Genomic DNA, 18,665 nt, shown 5'->3' with positions numbered 1-18,665 from the left:
CAGTTTTATTTACGAGCTTCGAGGAAACTCATCTTCATAATATCGAAGAGGGTAAGGCGCTTCATACTGTCGGCATGGAATCATATGTGAGTCGCCAATTTCATATTACAACATACATAATATGAACATTGTATTGCATGTATTGTATTGTAGGTTAACCGGGGACAAGGAAACGACGGAGAGGCTTCGTTCCCGCCGCAGCCGCAATGGTCCACAACCCCACGACGACTACCGCAGTCCACTTCACCCCTCTGCCGCCCCACACCGAACCCAGGGTTATTATCCGGTTCGGCCACCGGTGGATTCCTAGGGAACGTCTCACACCAGATGGGTGTGCCCCTATGTTTGCGTGGTAGAGTAATGGTGGTGTATGCGTACGTGGAGAACTTGTTTGCGCAGCAGTCGCCGACATACTGTAACTGAGACGGAATAAGGGGAACCAGCCCGCATTCGCCGAGGCAGGTGCTAAACCGCCGGAAATATGATGCCAAACCGGGTGTATTAAGAACCTTACCTCCACTGATATTTCTGAATATCAGTGAGTTTACGCGATAAGCGTAAATAAAACTGAATTTCTGATTATCAAATGACTAAAAAAAATTTTCTCAGCGACTATCACAGCAGTGATTAAGAATTTATAATTTCGCAAAGTGGTCACAGTCGTCTTACGTGACTATGACACACCTTAAATGCAGCAAGTGTATTTCGTCTGGTGTTATCATGAAACAGGCAAGAATATCACGGATATGATAAGCGACTTGGGATGGTAATCACTAACCTTCTCATTCCTTTGGTAGCATATAGCTGCATACAAATTTTATTAATTTTTTTAGCTCAGGGAATAGAACAAATTCGTTTTGTGTGATTGTAGCATCTACTTTACACCAAGTGATTTCATTGTATTACTTGTTATCGTATCTGCGCGTTCCCAGTAGGTGGCCCATCTGCTTAAAGAAAGTTGTTTATAGCAGTGTCTGCGTGTTTTCTAGAAAAAAAGTCATTTAGGTTTGTTTTTAGTAATTTTGGACTAACGTGTCTTTAGAACATACTGTATTTCACTAATATACCCTACATCATAAAATAAGTGATAGTTTATTTCATCACAACGGTACAGTGATAGATTTTTTGGATGTGGCACAGGGACTACATTTGGGAATGACCCTTTCTTTCACATCCCACTAGCAATGTTTTCATAGTGTTTAGGTTTTTAATTTTGAGTTTTCTGAATATTGCACACATGGTATTGACTACGGAAATATCCAAAATTTTGGCAATTCACAACAGTTTTTTTAAAAATTTAGTGTATCAATTTTATTTTGGCCCAGAGCATGTATGATGTATTTAAGCAGACTGAAGCAACGAATGAAAATGTGTTCCAAAGGCGGGATACGAACCCAGATCTCCTGTTCTATAGGCAGATGAGATGACCACCGTGCCGTCCTGCTTCATTGCGTCAGGATTTAAAAGTGGTTGAACTTTTACGCAAGGCTCTGAAGGCTCGAACAAATACTGGGCTAAAGTGTTCAATTGACATGTGCCAGTCGCTGACTAAGATTTGTAGCTGCTGCTGTCTCACGCTCCTAGGATGACACCATATCCTTGCTTCGAGTATAAGACTTGAACTTATTATCAAAACGCTTTTCAAAATTTCCTGCAGCTCACTACAACAAAACAACTCAGGCGGTATTTAGTAAAATACATGCTTGGTGCTTACATGTGTAAACTATGAACGGCTTATTATTGTCTTGAAAACTCTATACGCTGCGAAAAGTACCCACCTCCGTAAGGAAATCGCTGGAACATGCCTGTGAGGTGGCTCTTGATTCGAAGAGTGCATTTTCGAATACCGGTGATGGAAGATATTTTCAAAACAAGTATCGTAGTTGACTGGCAAAATTAGGAGAGGCGGTGGCGTATAGCTTCTGACCACCAAACATTGTGCCTCCTATATTAAATTTCAGTTCTGTTCGTAGTGTCTCATGGCATGGGAGCATGCAACATTGTTGACGGTGATCCGTGTCTTGGATGGGGACATCAAGCTTGGTGGTATTCGCGAGGAGTTGGCTGTGTGGCGACAACCGATTTTCCGCCTCTCCCGCCTCTCATCTTTACAAAATATAATTACACAAATATCAAACCACATTACACTCGCTTCCATTAGAACCATCTATACTCAACCTAAGAACAACAATCACACTTGTCGTCGAAACATGTCATGATTCGCAGAGAATGAAAATGCTACTCTTTTTTCTTTCCGGTAAAAACCTACGTAGATATCCAGTGCGGTGGCCATGATGATGACCGTCTCTCCAATAGCATCTTGCCGCCTTGAAACGTGCGCATCTGTGACGTTCCGCTTCTTACAGTAGGAATGCTACGGCACCGAAAGGGCGACCACACAGTCGCTCAGTTGGTCAGTTTGGCTCTCAAGTTCTTGTGTAGCGTGCAGAGTGCCGTTGCTGTTGACTGCCCGCATCGGTCGTTGAAGGCTTAACCCACAAACGTGGGAGAGGGTGAGGGTGAGCGTGGTGTGTGTCTGTGTGTTTGTGGGGGGGGGGGGGGGGGGGGTTGGAGGGGTTGTAACATGCGGGTAGCCCCACACAACTAATAGTGATAGCGGTGAGAGTGCTACTAACACATAGTAGCACAAGTCGTGCGTGCTCATACATCGGTCGTTTTTTTAAAACTCGTAACACACCTATGTGACTGTAAGAATACAGAGTTTTATTTGGGAAATTTGGGCTTTGAAGTAGGGACTGAAAAATGTCGCTGAGTGGAGACGAATTTATAGATTACTGCGTGAAGTAGAGCACGAGAAAAGGTGTTCGACGGAGATTTAGTGGGGTTCCTCCACTGTGGTGTTCGAGGTATGACACCTCTCTACCGATTTATTCATAGTTAGACAACAGGTGCATGTGAATGCTTCAGTAGTGCTGCGACAGTGAGGGTACTCTCAATGGCAGTTCATAGCTAAAGAATGGAAGGGTGGTTGAAACACACCCTCCGACTACATACTGCCCAAAATGTTCAAGCCACAATACTGATTCTTCCGTCTCAGTGGTCAGACGGTGATGGACATGCAGGACAATGAATTTCCAGTAGCTACTTACTTTGGAGCCCGTCTGGTTCGCAGTATCACAGGAATACATCGATGATAAATTGAATTAGAGACCTGTGCTGGGTTCCTGTCTCACTTCCGTGAGTGGGAAAGTTCGGCAACCTGTTATGTCGACGTAACTGGTACCATCCATAGGGCGTGCCAGTCACGATCAAGATGATCAGCTTAGAAGGCGTGTGAGCACATTCCGATTGAATCAGACCATCTAAACCGGAAACCGGAGCACCCCCATTATGTAGTTCTATTCTTACACCATGATGATAACAATTGTCCCTTAAAATTAAATAGTACAGCCACAGTGAACTTTAAAAGAAAACAATTTTGGAGAAATAAGAAAGCGTCAGATTCTGACCAGGAGGGTACTTTTTTGCCGTATAATATTATACAGACAAATTGAGTTTCTGAGCACAAACAGAGCGTCGCACACGAATCTCCATTAATTACTTACATATTGAATCTAAGGGAACAAGAGAATTTGTCATGAACCTGTTCTATGGTTGCAGAAACCAGAGCGAAAAAAATAACATAGAAAAATTGTGCTTGCCACCGCTGTGAGCCGACGTTAACTGTGCTGGTGCGCTACTACGGAGGAACTGGAAGCAAGGCAAAAACTGTCGACACAGTCCTGTTTATTTTTATGCATCACTTCCTCTTACTTTTACACATAAATTTTTTATACCATGAAAATAGTTTCCGCCTTGTCCCTGATCACGGAGTCTTCGTCTCACCGCAGTGAAAATACCTGTTCATTACTACGCATTACTTGGGAGAAACTGTGTTCACTGCATACAACCAATGAGACATTCGCTCTGTCTGGCGATATTATTCAGAAAATTATTCTTTCGAAGACAGTAATCCAGAATTTAGTCTTGGCCTATCATAGTCCTACAATGGCTTAATGTTATATATTTGTCCTTTACAATTTTGAAGCAGAAATGAACACTAGCGACGAAATTTCTTTTTTTTGCGCCTCAAAAACTATAACATCTCTGCTGATGTGTTCTTTGTAGACAATATCAAGTGCACTTCCTCAGAGGTGCTCTCATCGTTTCATGACGTCGTGGATTTAGTTATTTAGCCTTTTTTTTACGTAGTGAGAGGATCGTTAACATTTTACACTTTGGAGCAAAGATATTTCTAACTAGGGAACTCTGAGCCAGATGAATGCCTACTGCGTTTTCTTAGTTACGTAATCTCCAGGTAGTTTTTAGGTAAATAATGTTTCACGGTGCACTGATAACGCTTTAAGTTCCTGGTGTGGAAAGATCTGAAATATATCAGATCGCAGCCTGTTAATACAAATCGTGCTTCGAAGACGCGCTACAATTTGAGAGAAAAATACCAACACCGATAATAATAATAATTAATACTAGTAATAATAATAATAATAATAATAATAATAATAATAATAATAGACACTGAGATTAACAATAATAATAATTAGTTTAGCACTTTTGAAGCCGTGCTTTATATAAGAAGACACAAGTGAGACCGTGGCAGAGGTGAATATTGAAATGGAGACGACAGTAACTGTTAAGTACGTATGTGGAATAGGTAGCTATGGCTTTAGCAGTTATAAGTGGGTGCAATTGTTGCGAGCTATTACGATGAAAGATGGAAAGGAATGTAAATTCTGTGAGATTTTGTAGAATACTGCCGCAAAATCAGGTTCTTGGTACAAAAATGTTTTATAGATGATAAGTGTGTTAAGCACTGGTAGGAGAGAATATCTTGCTTCGTTGAGAATGAGTGTTTCTGCTACGCTGTTGAAATAATAATGTCACAGACGAATGCAAATAAGATGCTGTGCGATGACTAAGCAGACAGTAAGGCATATTTCTACAATATCTGCGCGTAGCCATGATAATTTTTCGTAGACTGAAGTAATATATCAGACAAGACGAGGAGGTTTCTCCTAAAGTTCCAGTAACTGAACTGAAATTCAGAATAAAAACACAAATCAGATCAGAATAATTATGTTCACTTATCAATGAAATGAGTATCAGCACCAGTACTTAACTAAAGTAGATTACAACTTCCTATTTGGAGTCCATGTTCACCTAAAGAAGTAGCCTCCATGAAATCATTTGGAACTGGCTTTTGGAAACCATCCACATTGTGATGTAGATAAAGATTCGAGCCGTCACACACTTCAGCCGTTCAGCCTGGTGGACATAGCGTCAAAAAAAGCATTACATTTTATTCTGCTTGTGTGTTATAGTGGATAGGACAATAACTTCACATGCAGGACGTCGTGAGTTCCAATTTCGTTACGTACGCAAGATTTTTAAAAAATCCTTATCGACATTACTTAGATCATCATTTTTTATGTAATTCATTATTTTCAATTGATGTTTTTTACGCAGGATTTTTAAAAAATCTTTATCGACGTTACTTCGATCATTATTTTTTTATGTAATTCATTAGTTTCAATTGATGTTTTTTATTATTGTTCCTATGTCATATCATTTTTATCATCGAGTGAACTTTTCCATTTGTTTCATGTTGGCTTTGTATCATTCTTTTTCCAATCTAAAGTTTTGTGAATAAATTTAATTATATTTATCTATTTTAATATTCAATTATTAGAAATTACGATCCATAAGTTAAAAAACTAAAGACATAGACAAAATAATGTTTATATTTGTGCAATGGCATGAAAAACGTGTTTTTTTTTAACCAGATGTGCAAATTATTTGCACAGTAATCGTAATACACACACTTAAAACGAAACCTAGATACCTATTGCACTATGAACAATATAACGCAGATGAACATTTACATGAAAGACGGGGCTACAAGTAAAATTAGATTCAAGCAAAATGAGAACCAGATATAATGAACGCAACTATGAGGACGAAGAAAAGGCGAAGAAACAAAAGAAATTAAACCGAAATTAATACATAAAATTAATTAATTAAAAACACACGAACAAAGATTTCAAGTGGAGAAAGAATGACAAGAAGAAAAATGAGGGCAAATGAAGAAGCTGATATTACCATTAAAATTATGTGACAAAGGAACAGAAGTATAAAATTACATTTAAAACAATTAAGAATGATCAAAGCAAATTTGAAAAAGATTAAAAAAAAAATCAGAACGCGTAACGAGGATAGAGCACACAACCTCCCATAAGTACAGCTGTTATCCTATCCATTATACCACATAGGCAGACTATGTGAGGCAACTTTTTCAACGCTATTAAGAGTCAAATAAAATTCCATTTTTTCTCCCTTACTCGCGAAAGTTGGCACAACAGGGTAAACGGCTGCAGTGTGTGATACCTGAGATCTTAACCTAGATCACCGTACAGATAGCTTCAAAAAGTAGAGTTCACCGCTGGGGACCTCTGCTTGTGAACTGTAAACGAGCAAGTGGTCATAAAATCCTTCGAGGGAAACAGCCCTCCGCCGATCTCGCAGAAAGTGCACAAACTCACAGGAAGGGATCCTCCCCTGGTGGGGCACACTGGCTGTGCTTCTTGGCGCAGAACGCTAAAAGTCACAATATACATTGTATCTCCAGGCTGTGCTGGCACAACGGAATCTGTTTTCAGTGAGCTGCGTGTGGAAGGACAGTGCATGCCATTTTTAGCAGTCTCGGCAGCACGACATTGTGAACAGAACGATAAGAAGCCATACTTCGTCGGCATACAGAGACCGCCGCAAGTAACATCTGAAAGCGGAATGGGGAACAGGCAAGCGAGGATGCCTTTGAAGAGTGTGGGACACCAACGTCGCTCGCAGGCCCTGTGAGACTAAATGTCTATCGGAACGCGAAAATCGCTACGATTGAGTAACATAAATAATTTGTAACTGAGAGAAAGAGATACGGCAGTGCTTACAGAGGCCCAGCCTTATCGGTCATACACGGAAGAACGGAAGGGAGTAGGACACAGTTTTTCAGCGCCAAGTGTTAATGAGCATGTTGCTGGTTAACCGCCTGAAATGAAAGTAAGAGGAGGAGGTCAGCATGTTTACAGACAACTTTCCACAGGTCAGCTCTTGGAACATTTATCATTCAGCCAATCACAGTGACATTAGAAAAATGCAAAGACCCTAGCATGCCTTGTAGAAAGTTACGACTTTTGATATTTTGAAAAACATCGAATATTCAATACACCGATATTTAAAAGTACCACTATCGGCTGTCGATATACCGAAGTACGTCTCTAGATATCGATATGTCGGCGGGATAAAAATCGACCTATCTGCCAATAACGATATTGGTTGCACATTGTAAGTATACTGCCGGTTTTAGACCTGCGTATTTGAACACTGATTTATTATTAGATATTCTGTAAATGAATGAGCTAGCAGGCTGCCTATCCCTGCTACAGCAAGGAGAGAAAGCAAAACGATGCACGTTCACGCATGGCGATAATCACTTTGCTAACAATGGTAACAGCATGTAAGAAGCACAATAAAAGGTGTCTGGTGACTCCATAGCTCTGTTTCGTAAGATGCCGGATTTCTCCGGAGCACTTCATGTCGAATTCCCTGTGGTTTTATTTCTGCAAATTCCAGAGACCCAGAAGTTTCGCCGTCAAAACTGGGTGGTGCAACTAAACGTTGCAAAAAATGGTTCAAATGGCTCTGAGCACAGTCCGACTTAACTTCTGAGGTTATCAGTCGCCTAGAACGTAGAACTAATTAAACCCAACTAACCTAAGGAAATCACACACATCCACGCTCGAGGCAGGATTCAAACCTGCGACCGGAGCGATCGCTCGGCCCCAGACTGTAGTGCCTAGAACCGCAAGGCCACTCTGGCCGGCCTAAACGTTGCAGTTCCTGTTGGTAGCCTCCAGCACCGATTGCGTAGCATTCCCCCTCACATGCCTCCGCCCACCGCAACGCCAAATCTTTTCATTTAGGTTCTTGTTCATCATTTTCAGCAACCGTTTTGTAAGAAAATCGATGTGGAGAAGTAACACACCATTGGCGTAGATTTTTTTTTTTTTTTTAAATCTCAACTGGTGTGCTGTTGTTTCATATCAGATATCTGGTTATTCCAGTCACACTGACACTCTCCAGTGCAGTCTGAGTTGTTCTCATGTACCATCTATTCTTACTTCACATAGTCAGAGAGAAAGGCTGGACCTGATGAAAACTCAAAAAGTAGTCAGACTCCTCCACACAGTGAAAGTAAAATCATGTCCTACTGCAATTTCAAAAGAACAACTTCAAATATTTTTCGAAAATTGAGAAAAAATATAAAATAAAATAAAACTATCGCCTCTCGACACAGCCGTGGTGATGTCGATACATCGAACTATCGAGCGAAGATATGACGCCTAGACAGCCCTACTAGGAAGCAGACGCCCCCCCCCCCCCCCCCCCATCTTCCCCCCTGGCGACACTCTTCTAGCAGACTTGGGTTGATGAGCAGGCCCCTTGGGCACTTTTCCGGCCGGTTTGAACTTATACGCACGTGCCAGTTGTTAGTAAGAAACCAATGTCTGATTTGTGGAGACAAATCAAGCCTATACCAGCAGACTAACGTCGTGAAATATAGCTGCGACAGCGAGATGAGTCGAAGGAAAGTCCAGTCATTTCTACCGAGATTCAGCAATTTCGTGTTTCATTCCGAAGATTTGCTTGCAGCTAATGTTCAGTATGCCTTGAACACCAACCGTAGATGTAAACACATACCATTCTGCAGCCCATTCTGCCTTTAAAAACTAACCCTTTGGCAATCACAGTACGACCTCCACAAATTCTTGTTCATTTGCGGCGATTTCAGATCCCCTGTCCAGATTTACCAAGGCATTTGTTTATGATTGCCAATATTTGTGAAACAACTTATTATGCATTTTAATGCAATAAACTGAGTTGATTCGGGTTTTTTTATGTTATAGACAACGAATGTCTTGATCATTATTTTGGAGGGCAATTATGTGATTATCTCACATAAACAGGCCACTTTCATACACCTAATTAACAATGCAAGCATCCTCCATCTTCAGCCACTTAAAAAAGCCCATGAACAGCAATAGCACCATAATCAAGAATTTCAGTTTCTTTTCAAGCTCAAGAAGAAATACTTTTAACATGTATTTACGTAGTGCATGGGGAGATGATGACACCTGACAGAAGTTGCGTCTTCAGTCTCGTCTACCTGGTGGTCCAGACGGTTGATTTCTAGTTTCTCGTATCAGACTAATTTGAGGCTGCTCCATCCATAAAGTGCACTAACTGGCATTTTGTTGACGTTTTGTTTCTAATGTGGAACACAATGTCTTCTTCGGTTAACAAAATGAATCGAGCTAAATTCTACAAGAGCGGTTATCTCAGGGGTTGAGTTCATTTCCCAACAGTGGCGTTGTTATGTACGAGTGTTCAAACTTTAATAGTGGTAACTATTTACTTACAGCACGTACAAAATAGATACGTGTTTCAAAATCTTACTGATCTTCAAAGCAGTAACCAGCATTGTGTATAACCAGTTGCCAGCGACGTGGAAGTGGTAGGATACTCTTAGCAGTGCCAGTTGTGTTGACAGTTCGAGCGGCGCGACGAATTTGTAGCAGTTCTGAAGCAAATGCAGTGAAGTGTTTCTTTAGAAATCGAGTTGAACTCACGAGGGCTTAAGTCAGGGGAGTGCAGTAGGTGGTATAGCACTTAGCAGCCCCATCGATCAAACAAATCAGTAACAGCACTGCACGTGTTTGAGCATTTGAGCATTCTCCTGCAAAATGATGGTCAGGTCCTGCAGAAAGTGTCATCACTTCTGCCTCTAAACTGTTTTTTTTTTTTTTTTTTTTTTTTTTTTTTTTTTTTTTTTTTTTTTAAGACAGCCTTCGACCAGCGTAGAGGCAGAAGTGATGATACTTTCTGCAGGACCTGACCATCTTTCTGCAGGACAATTCTCAAGCAATTACAGTGCAAATTGTTACTGATTTGTTTAACTGATGGGGCTGCTAAGTGCTATACAACTTACTGCACTCCCCTGACTTAATCCCTCATGAGTTCAACTCGATTTCTAAACTGAAGTTAACACTTCACGACGTTCGCTTCAGAACTGCTACAAATTCGTCGGGCAATAGACTGCGCCGCTCGAACTGTCGAAACGTCAAAACAGTTGGCACTCCTAAGAGTATCCTAAGACTTTCACATCGCTGCCAACTGGTCATACACAATGCTGGTGACTACTTTAAAGGTCAATAAAACCTTGAAACACGTATCTATTCTTTACAAGCTTTAAATAAATAGTTGCCACTATTAAAGTTTGGCATCTGTAACAGAGTGTTAACTTGCCACTGCCAGTCCCTCCTACACACTCGCACACACACACACACACACACACACACACACACACACACACACACACACACACACACAATGATTTTTTTTGTGAAGCAATTTTTTGATTCAAGTAGTTAGGGGAAGTATAGTTGGACTATTTTGTAAACAGATTTTATAAATGGAAGCATAAAGGTAAAACGCATTTTTATAATTGACACAGTTCGATTATTAACGAATCAACAGAAATAACGACACGTCTTCTTAGTAATACGTGATTATAGCATGTAGTTTACTACCTCTCTCTATTCTAACATTTTCTGCAGCAAATTTTGAAACTGCCTCGTCAAAATCGATACCCTCCACTATTCTCGAGTGATGTAACTGCCAGAACAGAGAATCATTTTTGCCTCGTGGTCAATATAAGATAATTCTTAATTAGTTTAAGTTTTAAGAAACTCCTCTCACATGTTGGTACCCAAACACACGAAGTTAAGAAAAATCTGAATCCCCCAAAATGAGTTTGGGGACAAATTTCGAAAATTTCGTACTCAGAAACGAACTGTTAGAATCTGAAAGATGTCCAGTCAAGATATTCTTCCTTTGGAACTTTGGTAGTTTGTATAAATATTCTTAGGCTTGAAATTTCTGCAAGGATCACATCTTCAGAAATCTAATCTGTCAACTAAATTTTTCCAGCCGTTGGAAGTTCCGATTCGGAAATTTTTATCAGGTAGTTGCGCTAAACATCAAAACTGTCTAATATACAGTATGTTACATGATTTTGCAACATGTATCTTTTTTTGTAGAATCGTGTCGATCTTCCCTAACATCAACGTACTCAGTATCTAGTGCAAAGTCAGCGTGTCGTATGCAGCCGTCTCTCCAGGTACCACTTCTGCTTACTGACAGTTCTAATTTTCCCACAGGAATGCCCATCTCGTCACGTGTATCATGTTTCATAAAACGAAGTGTTTCGCCAACAAGATAATTTCTGTTGTCTTTCAGAAAGATTTTTGGACTTCTCATCTCAGTAATACACGGTTCTGTAGGTAGAAGCTGAATAAAACACGAACAAATTTTCTAAGGTCGCCAAAAAAAGTCCCACTGTATGGAACTACTGTAGACGTGCGTAATCCGCCGAGAACGAGAGAAACATTTGCACAGTGTACAGTGCATCAGGATGAAGTTCGCACATTGATGACTGGACTCTTGCCCGCGCTCCAACCATTGTAGATGCACTGCCGCATGCTGGTCCATAGCGTGTTGTTATATCCATACCGTAAGGTATTACAAAACTATTCTGCCATAGAAGCTGACAAATTTTGTCACCCCGCGGAGACGGTATTCGGTGCGGGCCGCATCATTCGAAATCACAAAACAGAAAATGAAAAAATCTTTAGGAACATCAGAGAGAAGGTACTTGACAAGTTATAGAAGAAACACCCATACTAAAAACGTAAAACATTTGATTAAAAACTGAGGATGAATACCTGCATGCCGAAATACTCAATAACATCCCGATTGTCTTCAAAACACAATGTGCGCCTACTGCGGTATTAAACTTCATACACCGCCGTATCACTGACGACGGACGCGTTTCCTCAAGAATCCTTAAGCGCTCAATCGCCCAGTGATCCTCGCGCGCCCGCAATCACACACACACACACACACACACACACACACACAGCAGTGTGGGACAAATAGCCCTGGGTACTCACGTCTTGTCTCGCTCACACAGGCTGTCCACCCATGTCCACAGAGCCAGTCTCTACCGCGCGTCTCTCTGAAACACACCAAGAACACAGCTTTAATTTGTGGCCGTGTCGGCTGCAGAAAGAACTGCTTGTAATTCAGCGATAGTAGATTGTCTATACCATTACATACAAAAGGCTAATAGCTAAAGTAAACAACAAAGAGCCAGTCTGCGCAAAATAAATCTTAACAAGGCTATGGTGTACAGATATTCACACCTGTAGTAAGCTCGGTATAGACTGATGCACTGTACTTTGTAAGCAGAGTGCGAATTTTTCAATGTTCAGCTCACACTAACACTAGAGGAGGTAGCACGGGAAACTGGAATGGAGATTTTTGGTTAATAATCGTACAGCTGTAGTGGCTGTTTCAAGGATGGTGTTTACTTGAATTACAGCTTTAGTCTCAGAGGCTGTGGTCAATATGTAAAACGTTTCGTTACCATCTGCTCGAGATATCTTCAGAGATACCGAAATCGCGGATGGTGCATGGGTGGAGTAGAGGGGCTCATTTATAGGATCTCTAGCTAAGGAACCCAATTTTCTATTAGAAACGAAACCTTATACGTGCTCCTGCAGTATACTCTGTTTGACATGATCCCGGGCACTTTCTGTACGGTGGACGCAGCTCTTTCGCGTCTATACAACACGATTTTGCAAACGTCTGTATGGCAACGCCTTTTCATAGGTCTATAGATGACTGTTGTTTGTAACGCCTCCAAATTGACTTAGAAATTTCTCTACAAGATCATGGCTTATGAATATTGTATTGGACAGTGATAGTTATTAGTTTTATCATTTTTCCCAAACATGAATTGTAATTGTATGAAAATCAAAGGAAGGATATGACTGATATATAGTATCAGGCAACTCCGTAATATCTTTGATGGACGATGAAAAGCGCCTACCGACTACTATTCTTTTCACTTAGATATCTTGAGTATCGTATACAAGCATCTGATTTCATCCACTAGCGTGATTTCATTAGTTTAAGAACAATTCAGGTAATAGCTTTTTTAGTTCAATACGTTTGACGTTGTATCCCATAGATAGAAGTTAACAAGAATCTATCTGTAGCTCAGTAGAATTTTTCTGACATTGCGTTGACTAGAACATTCGATCAGATGCCAACAGCCACAGATGGAATATTCTTAAACTACAAATCTTGCTGTAAAAGTAAATTTACTTTTTATGTAACAGATAATAATCAGATCTTTTATAAGTCAATGTTCATTCATCGTAGCAGTTTAAATTTCCCGCCGGTAGTCAATTATTGACGTACTGCTAACGATATATTTTGAGTCCGGGCATGAACAGCTGGAGAAAAATTGTACAAAGTTGTAGCCTTCAATGAAAATAATCAGTTGAGGAATCATTTCAAATTTTAGCAGTTCTGTGTCTAACTAAATCGAAATTAGGTACTGTGAATTTACGTAAAGGAATTTCTAGTTATAACGTTTCCGCCCTCCCATATCTTAAATACAAATTCAAAAGTTAACGAAAGAAAATTTTATTTCCCATTTGCGGAAATGTTACACGTTCTTGCCTACAGCCGTTAGCGTTTCGCAGTTGAAACCTGCCAAAATCGCTGACAGGTGTCAGAGATTACCTTGAGCTGACTCGACTGTAGGAGTGTCTTAGTAGTAAATAGTAAATGTATTAAAACTACATGCATGATGCGGCATTTTGGCACACACCTCAGTGTTTATGACGTCATATCTGCTTAACTATGTGTTGTAGCATGGTACATTTATGAAGGTACATTCAGCGGCATATGTGTATGCTGTACGCAAAATACGTTGCGAGTAGAGTTAGGAGCAAAGAAATAATAAATTTAAACGTCATGCATGATGCTGCAGTTTTTCGCGAGTCCCATTGTTTATTGTGTGAAATTTGAACTCTGGTAATTGTTACCCCCACAGCGATTGTTGTATGACAGTAAGGAATATGCGTACCAAATCTGGTACGTACACACATACACAAATACGCCCATTTGTATAATATGCTTGGATTATGAGTGGTATATAGAGGATCACCATTCGTCACCTGGTCCCACTTCCGTGATTTTCTCTGCACAGTAAAGTCATTGTCGATTAAATGTAATGAATGGGCGTGAAAAAGTATAGTTTCTGTTCGTCTCATTGTATATTTCTTTCAGTAACTTCCTGTGCTACAGTGATGGAAGCTGACGAAATGAATTAAAATTTTTGCCATGAACGTAACTCGAACTCAGGTTGGCTTGCTTCGTAATACAGGTGTGCTAGCCATCACACCACAACATTGTTTGTACCAGAGCTGCACGACTACCCTAGTCCGTTGTCCTCCCTAACACACATCATCAGCTTATTTTCCCTTTCTTAGTTCTGTACTGTTTAAGCAGTTCTTTCTATGTTTAGTCGTGGTTTCATTGAGTTATGTTACTTGACAGTGACGCATAGTTCTAAAGTTACTTTATTCCTGAAGTTTTGTACATTAATGGTCCCTCTCCTTGAGGCTGAAATTTTGATTCAACGTTCTGGGTCTCTGAAGACTAAATAACTGATGAAGAATTATCTGTTGCTAAGATTTTCTTTTATTTTATCCCATTATTCTACATCACACTGACTTCCCTATCTCCAGTTCAGAATGCTAATTCACATTTTTGCTGACAACATTAGAAATACACGTGTGTTGCTCGCCAGAGGCATGCCCATTCTGCGGTTCTCACAATATTCGAAAGAGTTTACAAAACAAAAGAGTTTACAAATTCCTTGACCAAAGAAGAATCTTCCTAAAATATATCATTATTCTGTAAATGAATGGAGAAATAAATTTAATCATTAGAGTTAGATTGTACAATTAGTAATGTGAATTTTTAATGTACCAGAAATTTCGTAATTTCAAGTATTTTGAAAAGAAGAGTAATTTTAACTGTACGTACATAGTACTAACAAACTGATTTCCCTTTACATATTTTAGCGCGAAACATAACACATCGTATATAAAATCATATGAAGTTCATTCAGTTACACAGCTGATATAATGTTCACCTTTACAAGAATCGACAACATACATGGTGTCGGTTATGTCTATTAAAAAAAAGGTAATGTTAGAGGAGGGTGTGCCATTACAAGGACTTTTGTGTGTTTCAAAGGGAATATTGATTCACGTTTTATTTTCCCACTGATTAACCAGCCACGGTTCCCTTTCACATTATTTTAGCAGTTAGTTGTTACAGACTGTGTATTTTAAGCATAGAATGATTGAGACGTATGTCTCTTGGTCTTCTGCGTGTAAGTGTGCGTGTGACTGAATGAGAGTGTACCTGGGTGCCTGAGAGCTACATTCTATATTAGAATAAACAAATCACTGATGACCTTGCCGTTCATGGTCTTCTTCACGAAAAACATTTTCCACTACAGTAGGATATCAGCTGCAGAATGGAATGACAACAATGAAAATTTCTGCCGGACCAGTGCTCGAAGCCGGCGAACGATCGCCTTAATGTTTGACACTGAGCAAAGCGACTTTGAAGTAAAGTGTCTCACCGGTACGGCAATGTACGTAATCGATGGTCGAGTAATATGCCGTATGCGCGTGGTTGACGGCGTTGGCATATTGTGGAACCGTGCGCAGATAGCCACATGGCGAGGCGACCGCTCGGGGCAGGCGGGAAATTCGGCGTAGAGTTCCAGTCCGATACAAACTTTCTTTGTCGTCATTACATTGTACAGCTGATGGTTATACACACTCGCAATTCCAAGTACGTTTAATGTACTTCATAACGACTGTAATCGCCGCTGGCCTTTTCCATTGATTAACGCCTAAAGCTGCTGATAAAATTATTTGTTTAACATGCAGCTTCTCTCCACACAGCATCATCAGGTTCTTAAAAGCATTTACAGCAGCACTTGGGGTGAATATGAAGTCACTGACGTCAGATAATACGACCAAGAATTCGTCACTGTTGTCACGTTGTAAAATAAATTATACCGTCAACAAACAGGATGGTCAGAAACAGTCTGAAAAGCTTGTGTTGGTGTTGCAGGGTAAGCTGAGCTCAGAAGCAATTGTTACGAAAAAATTCGACAAGTTGTGCCGTTTTCGAGTTAATTTGCATTGAAGACAGCCAACCGAGCCGTTGAGCATGCCTGTTCACGCCGCCGGCCAGAGACGGTGTCGAGAAGTGTGTTTTTCGTTTGGTTTCCAAAGGCCAGACAAGTGAGCGATGCAAAGACTGGGCACGGGGCAGTGCCAAAGGCTGAGCGGCTGAGCGGCCTCGTGCGCTGTTATCTACATCAGTGACAGTCAACCTCGTCCTTACCGCCCACTAGTGGCCGTTCGAGGTTCTAGGTGGACCGTACGCGGTTGGGGGTTAAAATATTGGCAGTACGTTTTCATAAAACTTTGAAAAAAGCATTTGGTAAATAATTATTATCTTGTGCTTTAAGTTGCTGCAACTCTGCTTTATAAATTTGGTAATGTAAAGTTGGTTGCCTACTTCGTAAACCACCATTACTGTGGATGTTGTGGGCGGTTAGAAAATTTAACTATTAAATGGAGTACAAAAGTGTGTAGTAGGTAAAACACCCACCATCTACGCTACGAGAACAACTTACAGTAACTTCATCCGGGGGGTGCATCAATTTGCGCGCGCAAAGGCCTGAGTGGTTAACTTCAATGCTGATTAACTCGGAAACAGCACAGCGTATCGAATATTTCTCCTAGCAAATATTTATCAGCACAACCAATTCCAAAGCACGCTTACAAAATATTAGACCCTTTTGATAATCCCGTCTAAATTATGCTAAGCAACGCACTATTCTGTGTTAAACTAGATGATTCAATAAGGAAGATTGCACTGGCTAGTGTGCTGTGGTCTTTAGTCCAAAGACTCATATAATGCAGCTCTACAAGCTACCCTATCCGTTGCAATTCCTTTCATCTCCGAGTAACTACATCCTTCCAGATATGCTTACTGTTTAAATCTCTTGCTCTCTCTACGATTTTTACCCCCACACTTGTCTACAGTATTAAATTGGTGATCCCTTGATGTCTCAGAATATGTCCTAGCAACCAATACCTTCTTCTGCTCAGCTTTCGCCTCAAATTTCTTTACTCCCCAACTCTATTCAGTACTTTCTGATTAGTTACGTGATTTACCCATCTAATCTTCAGCATTCTTCTGTAGGCCAACATTTCAGAAGCTTCTACTCTCTTCTTATCTAAACTGTTTATCGTCCATGTTTCACTTCTGTATATGGCTGCACTCCATATAAATACTTTTAGAAAAGACTTCCTGAAATTAAAATCTGTATTCCCTTCTGCAGAAAAGATTTTGTTGCCGTTGCCACTCTACATTTTATATCCTCCCTACTTCGATCATCGTCAGTTATTTTGCTACCCAAATAACAACACTTAACTACTATTTCAAGTGTCTCGTTTCGTAATCTAATTCCCTCAGTATCAGCCGATTTAATTAGACTGTGTTCCATTATCATTGTTTTCCTCTTGGTGGTTTTCTTGATATATCCTTATTTCAAGACCCTGTCCATTCCGTTCAGCTGCTATTTCAAGTCCTTTGCTGTATCTGAGACAATTACAGTGTCTTTGATATACTCTCAAAGTTTTTATTTCCTCTCTCTGGACTTTAATTCCTACTAAAAAATTTTCTTATGTCTGCTTTACTGCTTACTGAATGTGCAGACTGAATAACATACGGGATAAGCTACAACCTGATCTCACTGTATTTTCAACTGCTGCTTCCCTTTCATGCCCCTCGATTGTTACAACCGCTGTCTGGTTTATGTACAAGTTGTAAACACCCTTCGCTACCTTCAGATGTTCAAAGGAGTAATCCAGTCAACTTTGCCAAAAGCTTTCTCTAAGACTACAAATGCTGTAAACGTAGGTTAGCCTTTCCTTAACCTATCATCTATGATAAGTCTTGTTCCTATATTTTTCCGGAATGCGAACTGATGTTCCCCCTAGGTCGGCTTCTGCCAGTTTTTCTATTCTTATGTAAAGAATTCGTGTTAATATTTTACAACAATGACTTATTAAACTAATAGTTCGGTAATATTCACACCTGTCAGCACCTGCTTTCCCGGGAATTGTAATTATTATATACCGTTTGAAGTCTGAGGGTGTTTCACCTATTTACACATCTTGCTCGCAGATGGACGTACAGTTTGTACGATATTACGATGTGACAATTGTGAGAAATTTATGTTTTCATTATACAAAGTAAGTCATTTTATATTCACCTAATGCTGTAAACTGGTTGTGAATCAAAGATTTTATCAGCAGCTAGAGGCGGTATCATAAAAGCTATCAAAATTTCTTTTAGGTTCAGTTAAGGTAGTATTTAAAGAAACTATATTCGAAAAACCTGTGCGAGAATTATGATGCGTATACATCGCATAGCTATCATGAAAATAACATAAGGGAGATTAGGGCGGGTGTGGATGCCTATAGATAGCCATTTTTTCGTTCAGTACGCGAATGGAGAAGATGAAAAATAATGGTACGCTGTACCCTCCACCACTTAACAATGGCTTGCGGAGAAGA

The 18,665-nt window shown here is 40.2% G+C and overlaps 1 protein-coding gene across 5 annotated transcripts in view; it reads right to left on the bottom strand.

Moving 5' to 3' along the window:
• Positions 1-18,665, bottom strand: part of LOC126272339 (inactive dipeptidyl peptidase 10) — a 1,336,959-nt gene that overhangs the window by 769,168 nt on the left and 549,126 nt on the right. For all 5 annotated transcript variants that reach the window (XM_049975128.1, XM_049975129.1, XM_049975132.1 and 2 more), the window contains exon 3: positions 12,084-12,148. The gene's annotated coding sequence lies outside the window, so the exon portion shown is untranslated. The remainder of the gene's footprint in view (positions 1-12,083; positions 12,149-18,665) is intronic.

This window comes from Schistocerca gregaria, chromosome 5 (genome assembly GCF_023897955.1).
Source record: "Schistocerca gregaria isolate iqSchGreg1 chromosome 5, iqSchGreg1.2, whole genome shotgun sequence".
Lineage (NCBI taxonomy): Eukaryota > Metazoa > Arthropoda > Insecta > Orthoptera > Acrididae > Schistocerca > Schistocerca gregaria.
The sequence above is the reverse complement of the archived record's forward strand: the minus strand, read 5'-3'. Positions and strand labels throughout refer to the sequence as shown.